Below are 15,448 nucleotides of genomic sequence, written 5' to 3'. Positions count from 1 at the left end.
CCCTGTATAAATTATAAAGGAAAACGGAATGTCCTATCCATCTGGCACTCACTCTATCAGACCTCGTTTGAACTTAGATAATTCATGTGAGCCTTGCCATAAGCACATTGGCCAGTGTTCGAGCTCACTCACAAAATCACCTTAAACTTAATGAATGAAAACACTTAATGAACAGTTGACAAACTGCTATCCTATGTTTTTTGGATACTTTTTGCTGCTCAATCTGACAACATTATTATTTTTTAATGATTTAACTCATGTAATGTTGGTTCTAATTTCAAATGAAAGATGTGTATGACTAAAAAATGCACTTAAGTAAAATACACTTTTGTATTTTAAAATGACCCTTTCAAGATCTTATTTAAATAATGTAGCACCATATTAACGAAATGCATCATGCCATTCCTGGCATGGTGGGTGTGTCTCATAAGACTCATAAGACTCACCATCAATGTGCAGTATTGCTCACCAGGTGTACTTTTCCTTGGGTATTCAGTGATGTTTTGTCTAGTGGTTGACTCCCTGGCTGCAGTTTTGTAGGCCATAGGTGCAAGTTTCTGTTTTCTTATCTGTGAAGTGTGACTTCATTCTGGATAAGAGCTGCGATGAAAGAACTTTAGGCAGGATTCATTTTTCAATAAAATATGCGAATAGTCTAGCAAAAAGGATGCAGAGACTTTTCATCCTCTTTTAATAAACAAAACGCAATCTAACCTTCCATAAATAAACAGCTTATTTATTGGCTAATAAGAAATATACTGGCGATCATTTTGTTATTTTTTTGGGTGCTAACTAAATACCCAAAAGATGGTTGAACTTGTTGGCAGGACTATACACTGATGATGAGTCAGTGGTGGGGGGACACACCCATTATTTAAATTAATGAAGCCATATTGAGTAAATTAAACTGTGTTAAGTACACTAAAATAGACACTAGACAATATATAAACATACTTTTAAAATAACGTGTATATTTACCTAACTTTAGGGGGCAAACTGTTTTTCAAATTCTCTCAAATCTCTTTTTTATAGTGCATTTTACACTGAATTTGTTACAGGATAAGATTAAATTAAACATTTTTTTCATCATTTATTCTAACATGCTGTCTCTACTTGCAGTCCCGTTAGCATCCATTAAAGCCTTAAACATTTGTTCCTCCTTCTGTTAAGCTCCCATTTTGGACACATGATATGTTTTTTAACGCTGACAATAAGAACCCTGTGCAGTTTGACCTCGCTCTAGTCTATTCAAACCTAACCAGCAGGTGCTTGGTACGTTCAGCCCCCCTGACAGCTTTGGTTAAAGAGCGCTGAAGGAAAACATGTGTTTAATCCGTCCTCTCTGGGTACCCCAGAATGCACAGCCAGTAGCCATTTGGAGAAAGTGCTGGTTCAGGATGTGTGGATGTGTCCCAGGGCACTGCTTTGATCAGCTCTACCTCCAGACTTCACCTGGAGGTGAAGCTCTTCTCGCCGGCTCAATGGCCCATTAGCCTCGCCTTTTCCCTCGTTATGAGCTACAGGCCCATCCCGGGCAACCGGGGAGCAGTTTCTGCTGCTAAATGCTACGCTAAAACCTACGGATATTGCAGCGATGCTCTGGAACATGTAATTCAAAACTGGCAAACCGTCGTTATGTGTGACTGCATTAGTCGGCACCAGAGGTGAGGGCTTGTTGGTACTACAATAAATATAGCCATAAATTATGTGTCTGAGAGGAGAAATCAGGTGGATTTTTACCGCAGACGGATGCAATGTGGGCACAGGTGCCTCTCCCTGGCTAATGAGAGGATGTTTCTAATAGGATCTGTGATATAGCCATTAGTACAGCAGCAGGCCTGAAGAAGCAGCGAAGTGGTTAATAAAATAATTGCGCTGGAGCTGGTGTTCTCGCACAGGCACTGTAGTTCTTGCGTGCCACCGGTGGCAATATTGTACAAAAGAAAATATACTTTGTGTTTGTCAGGCAAGCAAAAAAGACCAAAAGAAAAGAAATAGTAGAAAAATAAGGACTGTGTCTCCCGGCAGTGGAGAAATAAGAAGAAATAGACAAATCTCTGCCCCTTTCTTTCTTTTTTCTGTGAGAGCTGTAGGCTAGACAATGAATGTTCTGCTGTTTCTGCACTCATTTCCATAGCCAAAAGCAACAGAGCAGGTTCAGCTTGTTTCGGCCACATTTACCCCAGGGCAGAGTGACCCAGGGCAGGGTATGGATACTAGCAAACACCCCCTTCCTCCCTCCATCTCTCTCTCTCTTTCTCCACACCTCACTAAACTAAACTGTGACAAATTCTTCCCCTGAAAAATCAGATCTCCTCGATGCTGCACGTCTAGAAGTATGAAGAGTACGAAACTTTTTTCCTTCTTTTTCCCTTTCTTCTCACCTCTTTCTGTCTCTGATATTTCCTTCTTCAAAGCGCAGAACTCTCTGCTGCGCCCTAGGGTTAATTAACATGAACCAAACAGGGAGTGATCAGAGAGAATAGGAAATCTCCACAGGTTAAGTGTCACACGGGGAACGTGTTGTCAGCAGTGGATCCTCCCCATTCCATTCCCCTTTTAAAGTCTCCTGAAAGAGCCGGCAGTGCTGAGAGAGACAGAGCCGCGTTTACAGATACCTTTTCAAAAGTTTGCATTCTCACTGTCAGAACTGAAGCGCTGCATAGTTTAGGATTCAAACCTTTACATTTCACCTGCTGACGTGCAGATGTGAGGGAGGAAGCAGTTTCAGACAGGGATTTAGATCTGTGAGGCTTCATCACAGGATTTTACTCTAAAAATCTAAAATTCTATTGATCAATAGATATGAAATATGAAAATTTAATCAATAAAAAAATAGGTTAATACAGATTATGTACCATAACTGTGTGAATTAAGCATTAACTATATAACACATACCATTAAACCGTGTGGTACTGTGCAAACATTTGGACACCCTGGTCAAATGACGTGCTGCAGAACACACGTCATATTCTGAAGTATAATTTCTGTGTTTTGCTTAAATTATCATATTCATAAATAAATAATTAAATATATTTGAAAATGCAAACTTAAAGGTATATGTTGTGTTGTACATTTGCGAGGTTAATTCACATGCAAACATATATACAGTACTACTCAAAAGTTTGGACGCACCTTCTCATGTTTCACTGTTTTTCTTTCTTTTTTCTTTTATTTATTTTCTACATTGTAGATTAATATTAAAGACATGAGCACAATTAATTCACCCATTAAGGGAATTATGTAGTGAACAATTACATGAGTAAACCCAACTGAGATGGGTGATTTGAGGTGATTTACGATGAGCTGGAGCTTCACAGAGTAAAGAAAAAAAACTGTTGTTCAGCACCACCAGAAACTCCTTCAAGATGCTGAGAAAACTATTCCAGATTAAAATACCAAGAGTGTGCAGATCTGTCTTTAAAGCTAAATGTGGTGCTTAGAAAAAATCTGAAGTATAAATACAGTCTGGTGTGTTTAACACTTTTTGTTTACAAATAAATTCAGCATGTTTTCCTGTGAAACTGTAATGTCTTTAATATTAAATTTACAATGTAAGAAAATTATATAAAGAAAGAAAACACACACACACACACTCATTGTTTTATATAACAATGAGTTTACCAGCCTAGGCTCTGCCTCTGATGATAATGGTGATCCACTGCTTGTGGCCTCTAAATAGCTTCTCAATAAGACTGACACATTTACTTGAAACCATCAGAACATTCAAACAAGGATAATATTGTTTGTTGCTCAGTAAGTCATTATAATTCAATTAAAACTTATACCCTAAGTTGTAGAAAAATGTTTGAGTTTTACTTATATATGTAAACTCATTCCCTTAAGTATTTCGGACATATTTTGAGCCCTAAAAAAACTCCAGTGTTAAAGCTCACTCCTGACACCTGAAAACATTTGTATAATGTGTGTTTTTAAAGGTTACTGTTTTATGATATTATTTTATGAATTATGTGCTTTATAGTTTAAAAAATGTCATACAACAATTTTTAAAGAGGAATATTAGATGACTGGAATGGGTTAGATATCATTCTTGTCTTTAAAGTAATATAAAATGTGACAAGGAACATGCTACCCATTTTCCCATTTTCCATTCAGTCAATTCTCATTTTTTGCATGAGAATTACCTCAATCATAGAGCCCTACATGAGTGCATTAAGCTCTTTATCATTCTCAATATCCCATTAAGAAGTGTGTAGGATCACCTGTGATAAGGAGATATTGTGAATTGCTTGTCTTACGGATACAAACGGAATGGTTTGGCAGTGTACTAATTAATACAGGCTGCTCTATCCCTCTGCCGGGCTCGCCGTTGACATTTGGTTCATGCTTGAGTGGCTGGCAGGCCGATTTCCATCTCTTGCATGAAGGTGAGATTGTGTGTCTCTGTGTGTGTGTGTGTGTGTGTGTGTGGCTGAAGCAGTCCAGTGCACCTCCTCACAAGGACACCAGGAGACAGGCCTGCCTTCAGGAGATGGGATTAAGGTAGCGTGACAATCGTGGATTAAAGACACTTTCAGCCAATCCCACCGCACTCACAGGTTAGCGGTTCAATGGCAAATGCTAAAACTCACACATGCATACGCATGAGGGGCTGCTGGCCACCACAGCTTTCTCACAACTTATACACTGAGAGGAGGAGATCTAATTGGCCATGCCTGTTATTATGTCTGGCCTGCACATATTAGCCATTATAGCATTTCTAAAGTGTTAATATGGGTGGAATTCTGAAGGGAAAAATAATATATTGAGCATAATTTATGGATGTGTTTTTAGAATTGGTGTCTACTTTTAGCATTTTGTCTAGCATTTTGTGAAGCATTGGATTAAAGATTGCCAAGATTGAGATATTTATTTCCATGTGTTCCAGGTAATTTTAATAAGCTTCTGAGTGAATGAGTTGAATGAGTTTTTTTATCCTTTATCTTTTTCTGTATTTTCTGCAGCTCTACTTGTGTCTTATGATGTGTCTAATCATATGATTAGAAAATTGTGAATATAAGTTTTAAGAACTTAACTGATTTATAAACAGTTAAAAAGATGTTGGTGGTAAAACTGAAAACCTGTTATGACCATCACATGGTTTAATTACCACAGTTAATTTCATAATGGTAATCATGAGTTGTGATCATTTTTTTTTTTTTCGGGAAAAAATACTGTAGATCATAGATTTTTTTTTACATTTCTTAAAAGCTAGTAAAAACAACTTTAAATACATAAATACTGTAAAAAAGGTATCCTATTTTTGTAAAGTGTTGACAAAATTTTATACATACAGCCCTGGAACAAATTAAGAAATCACAGTTTCTCAATCAGTATCTCTGATTTTACAATTTATTGGTATATGTTAAAAATAACCATTGTTGTTTTGTTCTATAAACTATAAACTACGGACAACATTTTCCCCAAATTCCAAACAAACATATTGTCATTTATTTGCAGTAAATGAGAAATGGATGAAATAAAAAGATGCAGAGCTTTCAGACCTCAAATAATACAAATAACACAAGTTCATATTCATAAAATTTTAAGAGTTTAGAAATCAATATTTGGTGCTATAACCCTGTTTTTAATCACAGATTTCATGGAACATCTTGGCATGTTCTCCTCCATCAGTCTTACACACTGCTTTTGCATAACTTTATACCACTCCTGGTCCAAAAATTCAAGCAGTTCAGCTTGGTTTGATGGTTTGTAATCATCCATCTTCCTTATGATTATATTCCAGAGGTTTTCAATTTGGTAAAATCAAAGAAACATTTTTTTTAAGTGGTCTCTTATTTTTATGTGATGAAATATGATGAAATATCATACTTTTTAAAATATGCAGCTGCAGTAATGATGATATTGTTAGGCTTATTAATATGTTGTTAAAAGACATTCTAAATTTGAGTATATATGAAAACAATTAATATATTCAATTTCTGTTTAATTTTTAGTGCATGATAACATATAGTCCAGCTCTTATTGTGAACTAAGATGAAGACACTGGGTAAGCTCTGTGCTCTAGGCAGTATAAAAACCCTATTATTTCTCCTAACAATGTTATTTACGTGAAACGTTATATTTCATTGCCATCGACCACATTAAAGCAGCCAAGTGCAAAACAAATGAGCATGTGGGGGCAATATTTGTCATTTTTATTTTAGTGTGTTAGTGTGGTCTGAACACCGAATGACTCTGGCAACAGTGGTAAAGCATCTCTCATTAACCCAGTGCTAAATCACAGGCGCGGAGAACGGGCCTCCTGGTGAACGGCTGTGTTTTATCATGGAGATACACTCATTAATATGCAACCTCCCGTAATGTTTGTCTTAACCAGTTCTCAGAATATTACGATTACAAATAACTTGTATGTACACACCACGCGCGGAGCCAGCAGCTTGAACAAACAAGCTGAGAGTGGCGGCAGCCTGGAACAGATGATTAGAGCCACTTCACGGACAATCGTGATTAGCGCCGTCGGCTTGGCGCCATGACTCTGCTCACATCCTCGTGGATGCCACTGCCCTGCTGCAGTCTACAGGCCGGGGAAACCGCCGGCAGGAGGAGGGAGAGAGGAGATGCCAGCAATTCATTTGTGGCAATGGTTGAAAGGACTGCAGCATGAAAACTTTAACAATCCACTGTCTCAGCTGCCAGCAACCAGAAATTATGCACACCTCCCATAACTCATCTTCCAATTATCCCAACAATTCATTAGGCTTGTGTTTTTCTGTTTAATGAGACTCCGTTGATGGCAAAGATTCAGGTCTTATTCTGGCCTAGTGTTCCTCCATAAATTGTCCCACTAATATACATCCTGTATTGTTCAAGATATTTTGATCATGTAAGTCATGTAGTACATTTTGCCCTCTTATTTAATTGTTTAATTGCATGTTCTAAAACAGTACATTCATATGACATTTTCAACCTCCTAGAATTAAAAAGGCTGTTTTTGGCATTCATTTTGTATTTTTAGCCTTAAAACTAGTATCTGTGCTTGGTAAATAATTTCCGATCTGATTGGCTGCTCTGCCATGTGCTTTATTCTAAATGTCAGTTTTCTGAACAACAAGAATGAGTGAAACTTAACTCACGTTTACGCCACTGGTCAAAAGTTTGTGTATGGAAGTCAAGCTGCAAAACTTCCCATTTTCAATACATTGTTTCTCACATCACCAAAAAAACAATCCATTTACATGTCTGTCTAGACCAATTAGGCTTGTTCTGATTGGAGGCCTTGTAATGTGCTTAACCTCTTGGGACCCTATGTCCTCATATGGGAACGTTACGTTTCTGCTTCTTTGCACCATGATACTTAATATTTGAAAACATTTACCTTTCGGCCTCATATTAAAACCCTGCCTCTACCATCTAGTGGTCACATGACAACAGTACGTTTCATTGATTGAAAACAAGATTGCGAGAATCCCAGTCAGTTTTCTACAAACAGTCCAGAAAAACTTGGGCCACGTACATTTTTTCTCATCCAATTTTATGTTTGAAACTAGTTTATTTACTTACTGTAGGAAGCTACAATTTAGTTTTTGGAGTAATTGAATTCTTCTGATCCCAAATGCAAAGGTTAATTTTTAAAGTTTGAGTAAACTATGAAAAACTACTGTCCTCATTTGAGGAAATTGTTTTTGCAAAAATCATTTGCCGTACAAAAACAGAGTTTAGTTTGTATACTTGAATGCACAGCAAGCAAAAGTTCAGGTCTCAGGAGGTTAAATCTTAAAGCAAGCCCTTCTCCCTTGAAAGTAATATATATAACACACTGTATAAAACAAAAATATATGTAAACTACATATTCTGACTGGCTGCTCTGTAATATGCTTCATTTTAAAAGCAGGCTCTTCTTAACACTTCAACAATAATATACTCTCATTATCATCAAAAAAAAAAAAAGAGTTGCACAGAATAGAAAGTGTTAAATTACAGTGCTATTTGGAAAAAAACATAAAGTTAAACAGAAAATAGAGGAACAACTATTTGATTAAAATGTATTTTTAAAATAGTTGACAACTTATTCAATAATTGATTAGTTAGGTCTATGGTGAGTGATGTGCACAGCTGACAACAAACTCCAAACTAACCAATTTGTGTGACAAACCCTTTTTTAGCACCAGCAGACCCAAGTCGTCAAAAGTATTTAAAACTCGTTTTAAATGTCAGATCCCTTAGAATTCTACCAATGAAGTGTTGAGCTATTTAAAGCTTGTTAATGGTGTAAAAATAGTGATTTCTTTGCATGAGCAATGCTATGCCCCTATCACTTGCACTGTAAGCCTGTTGGGAGCATCAGCTAAAAGCACTGTATTTAATAATTGCTGGGGGTAAACGGAGGTGGGCTTTCAATAAAGGTTTGTACTTGTTATCATGTTTCACTACACCCCAAGTCCATTACACACTGGATTTCTTCTTAAACACCTTCAAAGGTGTTTAGCAGCAAAACGTGCACAGCTGATCTTGCAGGACAAGACAGCAAAACATCACTGCATGAGCACTTAAAGAGGAAGTCTGTTGGAGCCATGTTCACTACAAATTCGTAGAAAATTAGCATTAATTCAGTATTTTTTTCATTCAACGTTCCTAGAGTCTGCTAGAGTAGTTAAACAAGATTTTTGATTTTCAGTAAAAAAAAAATTCCACTTTTTTTAAACCTAGTTCCAAATGATTCTGTAGTTACAGTCATGTTCATGTTTTTTATTTTGCTGAATTTTCCTAGCGCCTTCTAGACTGTTTAAACAAGATGTGCCTCATTTTTTGTAAATGTATATCTTGTGCATATTTTTTTGTTTCACCTTAAATGCAGCAAAAGTTACCTACAATCAGAGTTAAAGAAAACATTAAAAAAAAAAATAAATTCTTGTTTTTTTTTTTACTTTTTTGATATTGCATGGAACCTTTTTTTCTTTCAGTACATACACTGTTGCTGTATAATTAAATAATGATGATAATAAAATTAATGTAAATCTCAGGTTAATAATTCATGTAAGCATTAATATAGTAACAGTAGGTTGTGTGTTCCTTAAATAATTACAACTTTAGTTATCTAAAATCTTTCTTATCTGAACAATATCTGGTATATAAATATAGTACATCAATTTATTATATGAATAATATTAATAAATATATTTTATTTTCATCTGATTAATAATCGATTCATCAAACAAGTTGTTAGTTGCTGCTCTACCAGAACAATATTTTTTTTCTGATAATAAGAAATATTTATAAAGTTAAACATATAGAAGTTGTGTGCAATGTGTAACGCTACATCACAAAGATCAATGCAAAGTTCATTTTCAGATCATATGATGTTTTTTACTTCACTTTGCCTTTTAATTTAATAGAAGATGCAGCTGAACTGCTGTAGACAGATTTGTGAATGCATGGATATCATGATATCATTATCATAATATTGAATTGAAAATGGACTGTTTTGTAGCATAGTGTATATGTGTAGACACTTTCTGGGCCTATATACTGAACAGCCAAACCATTTTATTGCTATAAAATGACTCTTTTTATTATAATACGGGCCCTTGGAGTGTTGTTTTATTTTCTCTCAGCAGAGCCGTGCTGTATCTTTACTTGCTTATTTTTATTTTTTGTTTACACACTACTTTAAAGGAAGGGCCTTTTACAGTTATTTATGACATTTTAAAGGTGTGTTGATCATTATTCACTGAAGAAACTACTTACAGTCCTGATTCATTGTTATAGCAGGCGTGTGCGCTTCAGAAGCAGAAGAATGTAGGAGTGCAGATGTGAGAGAACAGAGAGAACAGAGAGGGAGGGAGGATGAGGATGGGCTGTGCCACAGGGTGCACTCGTACCCTCAGAGCAGACAGACCTAAAGCAGCACAAACTACTGATCAGCCTCAAGGGGGTAAACTCAGCTTTCGGGCATGTATCATATGCACGCCTGTGATGGAAAAGTGTCTGATCTGCAAAATAACAAGCTAACAATGTGTTTAGTGTTTAGAGTACAGAACTAAAGTAGTATGCAGAAGTTTGAAGCACATTATTAAAAAACATTTACTTTTGCAGCAAGTTTGGATTTGCTTATAAAACACAATGTCCCATTGGAATAGATGCCAATAAACAAAAATACAGGAAATTAACACTAAATACTTGCCTTAAAAAAGTAGTTGGTATCTTGTGAGCCACTGGTTCACCATATTTGGTTCCAGATTAGGTTCCCAGCTATGTTTTAATTCAATCACCAGCAAGCCTGATTTAATATAATGATACTGATTTATTAATTGGATGATAATATTGTTTTGAAAACAACACAGTGGCAAATGTAGGATTACTGCTTTTTGTTTTAATGTGATTTGCATTAATTATCATATTAGTGCTGTATTTAGACAGACTGAAATATACTGTATGCTTGTATTCACACACTTACTGACTGAAAAACCATTCCAGTTTACCAGATTAATTCCCCCAGATTTGGACCACACTCATTTTAAAAAGTTGAGTTTGGGATTTGGGCAAAACTCATCCAAAAGGTGAATTTTGGTTTGGGCCACAGTTACGACCCAGTCTAGGGTCAGGTCTTCAAAGATGTGAGGAAAACCTTTCTCCCCAGTCCCTCTGACAGTACATTAAATACTATACATTAATTTTGGGTTTGGGCACACTTATATCCAAAAGGTGAAGTTTGGGTTTGGGCCACAAGCATATCTAAAAGATGAAATCTGGGTTTGGGCCACACACAAATCCAAAACCTGAACGTTGGGTTTGGGCCACACTCATATCCAAAAGATGAGCTTTGTTTTTGCGTCACACTCATATCCAAAAGTCGAATTTTGAGTTTGGGCCACACTCGTATCCAAAAGGTGAATTTTGGGATTGGGCCACACTCATATAAAAAATGTGAGCGTTGGGTTTGGCCACACCCACATATGAAAAGCTGAAATTTGAGTTTGGACCACACTCATATTTAAAAGCTGAACTTTAGCTGAACTTTGTTTTTGGGCCACACCCCTATCCAAAAGCTGAATTTTATTTTTGGGCCACACCCACATCCAAAAGCTGAATTTTGGGTTTGGGCCACATCCATTTGGAAAAACTGAACTTTGGGGTTTGGGCCACACCCAAATCCAAAAAAGCTGAACTTTGGGGTTTGGGCCACGCTCATATCCAAAAGCTGAGTTTTGTTTTTGGGCCACACCCATATCCAAAAGCTGAACTTTGTTTTTGGGCCACACCCATATCCAAAAGCTGAACTTTGGGGTTTGGGCCACACCCACATCCAAAAGTTGAATATTGTGTTTGGGCTACACCAAAATCTGCACTCAAATATTGATATTTTGCGTTCTATAAATTTACAGATAATGACATTGCATTCCTTTTCAAGTTTGGAAGTAAAAACTACATACACACACCATAATTACGTATAATAATATGTAACTCTGAAACACTCGGGAACTTCACTTGTATGTTCTGAGAACATGCCGAGATCAGTCACCACACGTATCTCTGAGAGCGAGTAATCTTGGAGTAGAGTAGGAGCAGAGAGAGGGTATGGAAGAGGCAGAAGACAGTAGGGGCCTTCTATCATGTTTTTCATGCTGTTCCCATCACACCCCTACAAAGGCAACAGAGTGGAAGTCTGATGAGAGCTGCCTCTGTTGTCTCAGTTTGAGCCTCATAAAAGGAAGCGGTCCTGACAACACCAAAGGCTACAGCTCCCTCTGCCTCGCCAGAGAGAGAAAGAGGGAGTGAGGGAGATGCTCTCAGAAGAGCTGTCCTTCACCAGAGCCCGTCTGAACGCCTGCAGGGAGGAGAGTGTGGGTAGGGGGCCGATATTTGCCGTTACACACCACCACCACCACCACCACCACCTACCACTCAGCTGAGGAGGAAAGGGGCACAGAGGCTTTACTGAGAAGAGTATGAAATAATCATAATTAAGAAAATATTAATCAAACTGGCATCCTCTGAGCCTCAGCATTCTGCAGGAGTTAGCCTAGTTAGCTCCTCTGGCCTCGCCTATAGGGCCACTCATTCCCAAAGCGCGTCCACGTGGCTCCAGGCTGGAACAAACACACACACACACGTGCCACCATCACTAAGGCCTGCTCTATAATTAAACACACCACGCTACACAGCACGCGGATTTTGGCTCGCCACAGGCGTTGATGGAGTACACCCAATAAGAAAAAGAGAGGATCTGTCATCTGCTCTGTAGTTCTGAACAGCGGACTCTGTAAGAAAGCTGCAGCTCTGATGTACTGAAACACCGAAGCAGTCTGGCTGCTGTGTGCTCAGATTGTCAGTGCGGGAGCTGACGTACGTTACACTTCACCGTACTCTGATATAACAAAGGTGAACATCCTTTGTTTGAGGATATTGAATCATAATTTCATCAGATATTTCATCAAATGTGATTTTGTTTCACTTCTTTAGCTGGAAGAGTATCCATACAGCCTCTGTTCATTGTACAATATTACTCCACTTTTTAATATTTAATAAAAATTAATAAATAAATAAATAAATAAAATAAAAGCAGAAGTAATCAAATACATTCACAAGCAAACTACTAACAAAAATTTACTGCTAATAAATGTAGCAGAAAAAACACATAATGAATCATGTAGTAAACTCTAAAGTGTTAAACAAACCAAAATACTGTAAGAAACATTTAGGTGGCTCTTACCTTGGGTGCTGTTAACTTGCGCTTTCTAAGGTTGGTAACTCTGGTGAACTTATCCTGTGCTACAGAGGTAACTCTTGGTCTTCCATTCCTGAGGAGGTCATAATGAGTGCCAGTTTCATCTTAACGTTTTTTTTTTATTATTGTCATTGTGACTGTACTTGAGGATACTTTCAAAGTTTTAAGATTTCTTTTAGACCTTCATTTCTTCATTTGTTCTTTTTTTCTTTACTTAGTTGAGTAGTTTTTTTCATAATATGAATTAGACATTACTCAAATAGAGCTATTCACTACACCAACACAACTGATGCTCTTAAACACATTAAGAGATGAAAAATTCAGGTAATTAACGCTTGACAAGTTCAGCACAGCTGTTAATTGAGAGCTGTTCCAGGTGACTCTACCTTATGAAACTGACTGAGAAAATCCAGCAAAGAGGTGTAAAGCTCTCATCTGAACAAGAGGTGCTACTTTGAAGAATCTAAAATATAAAACATATTCTGGTTTGTTCAACACTTTTTTTGTTTATTAAATAATTATGTATGGTTTTAGTATAAATTAGTATTTAGTTTTAATATTTTAGTATTAATGCAGAAAATTATACAGTAATGAAAAAACACTGAATTTATGGTATGTCTAAACTTTTGACTGATACTGTATATATATATAAATGCTAAAAATAATTAAAGGTGCCTTTAATAGTTCTTCAGCGATGCCACAGAAAAAGCTATTTTGGTTTTATAAAGAATATTATTATTTTTATTAACATTTATAAAATATGTTTACAATAAAGATGTTTAACAGTAAATAAATCTATTTTTTTTCCCTTTGTCTTTAAAGCAATGATATTCAATACACATATACTGAGATGATGGATCAGGACCTAGTATTGCATATCATGCCCTGTTTAAGCTTAAGAATGCTGCCCTGACCTGCAGGAAATGCGTGTGTGTGTGTCTGGTCTGATAACACCTCAAACCTTATACAGGTGTGTGCATACCCTAGCTCTTCCTTGAGGTAACGCTTCATGATGAATTGACACATTGTTATCCCATGACTTTTGGCATGTCAGTGTAGTATGCTTGTGGAGTAGAATGGGGTGGGGCTTATTTAATTTTTATTTTCTGCATCCTAGTCATCAAAATACAAAATAATATTTAAATTCATCTTTACTATAATATTTTTTTCTGAATAAAAAATTATTATATTGTTAAACTGTTTTTCTTTTATTGCTTTATTTTTTTCTTATTAATTGTTTATTTATCCATATTCTTATCTGCTTCATCAGGGTCGCGGGTCAGGGTTCTGGAGTCATATGATGCAATGCAGAAATCCATGGAGGACAAGATACCAGTCCATTACAGGACACCACACAAAAGGCCCTCATGAAGTTTAGTTTAGTAAGTTTCAGTAATATTCAGTTTACTAAAACTGTTTTACCATTTTTTTTTATTTTGATGTAATTGTGAGGAAACTGAATAAAGGTTTTAAGGACCATAATCAAAAATCTGTCATCAGTGTCATCAACTTCATCAGTGGCTTTAGTGACACAGAAGAGACACGCTGCTTCTCTGCAGACTCTCACTTGATTGAAACACAGTTCAGTAGGGCAGGGGGTTAACTACAGAGTCAAGCACATTTGACCTGAGGCTCACACCCATCATTCTGCTGGAGAGAGTCCAGAAGAAGAGCTCCTGATCCACAGCGCTGCTGTTTCATGAAAATCAAATCCCAAGACTGTCGGTCATCTGACTAAACCAAACTCAAGCCTGAACAACTGCTGCTGTGTGTGTTTTTTCTGTTGTTGTTGTGATCAATTTCATGTACTCATGTATCAGTCGCACTTATTTGTGCAGAAGGAGACGAAGGAAGTTAATGTTGTATTATGATGATATTTGGAGATCAAACAAGCATTCTTGCAAATCGTGAAAAGGATTTTGTATAAAAACAACAAAATGTAAAATTTACTCACAGATTTTCACAAATATTTATAAAAATAACTTTCAATAAAAATAAATTCCTAAAATTTCTGATTTGAGATTTTTATCTACACAAAGATTTGTTTTACATTATTTTACTTTTTGGAATATCCTTATTTGTACATATAAAACAGAAGAATTATCAGAGATAACATTCTTGACCACTTGCCATTTGAAAATGCCACTCACTCCCCTCCAATTCGCGCATCCGCCCAGATCCAGGCCTCGCTCTGCATTTGACATTCATGGGCTTGAGGTCCTATCTGAATGATTGAGTGTCAGCGTTTGCGATGACAAATTGCATCGTTTCAATCCAGGAGAGAGTTCCCGCTGGGTTCGGTGGAGGTCCCCGTGGGCCGGCCTTGAGCTCAACAGCATGTTGTACATCCACATAAAAAGGAAAAAATATGGGAGGTACTCTTGTCTTTATGATGCGAAGATTAATCTGTCAGCGTGGCTCGGCGTAAATCTACTCCCTGCTTTTGCAAAATACTGTTTTACTCTCGGTTACACTATATTTTATCTTTTATTGGCAATAAACATAAAACAGCACAAAGGGGTAATGTTCTCATCAATATTATTACAAAATGACAATAAATTTGCAGCCTTATAAAGTTTTGAAGGAATTCCATCTGCAGCCACACACAATACAAGTTCTGTGCAGAGGATGAGACACTTGTTATCATACAGCGGCTCTAAGGTGCAACTTTTAGAGCTTTTGCATTAGTACTTCTTTTTTTAAATGTATAGAAATAAAGGAATTTAATTGTAGAGAATTTGATGTTTTACTTATTATTAC

The 15,448-nt window shown here is 36.7% G+C and overlaps 1 long non-coding RNA gene across 2 annotated transcripts in view; it reads left to right on the top strand.

Moving 5' to 3' along the window:
• LOC111193101 (uncharacterized) overlaps window positions 1-14,631 on the top strand; it is a 130,145-nt gene extending 115,514 nt beyond the window's left edge. For both annotated transcript variants that reach the window (XR_007437841.1, XR_007437842.1), the window contains exon 6: window positions 13,959-14,631. This is a non-coding gene — a long non-coding RNA (uncharacterized LOC111193101). The remainder of the gene's footprint in view (window positions 1-13,958) is intronic.
• Window positions 14,632-15,448: the final 817 nt, after the last annotated feature.

This window comes from Astyanax mexicanus, chromosome 2 (assembly GCF_023375975.1).
Source record: "Astyanax mexicanus isolate ESR-SI-001 chromosome 2, AstMex3_surface, whole genome shotgun sequence".
NCBI lineage: Eukaryota > Metazoa > Chordata > Actinopteri > Characiformes > Acestrorhamphidae > Astyanax > Astyanax mexicanus.
This window is presented reverse-complemented; position numbering and strand designations above follow the sequence as displayed.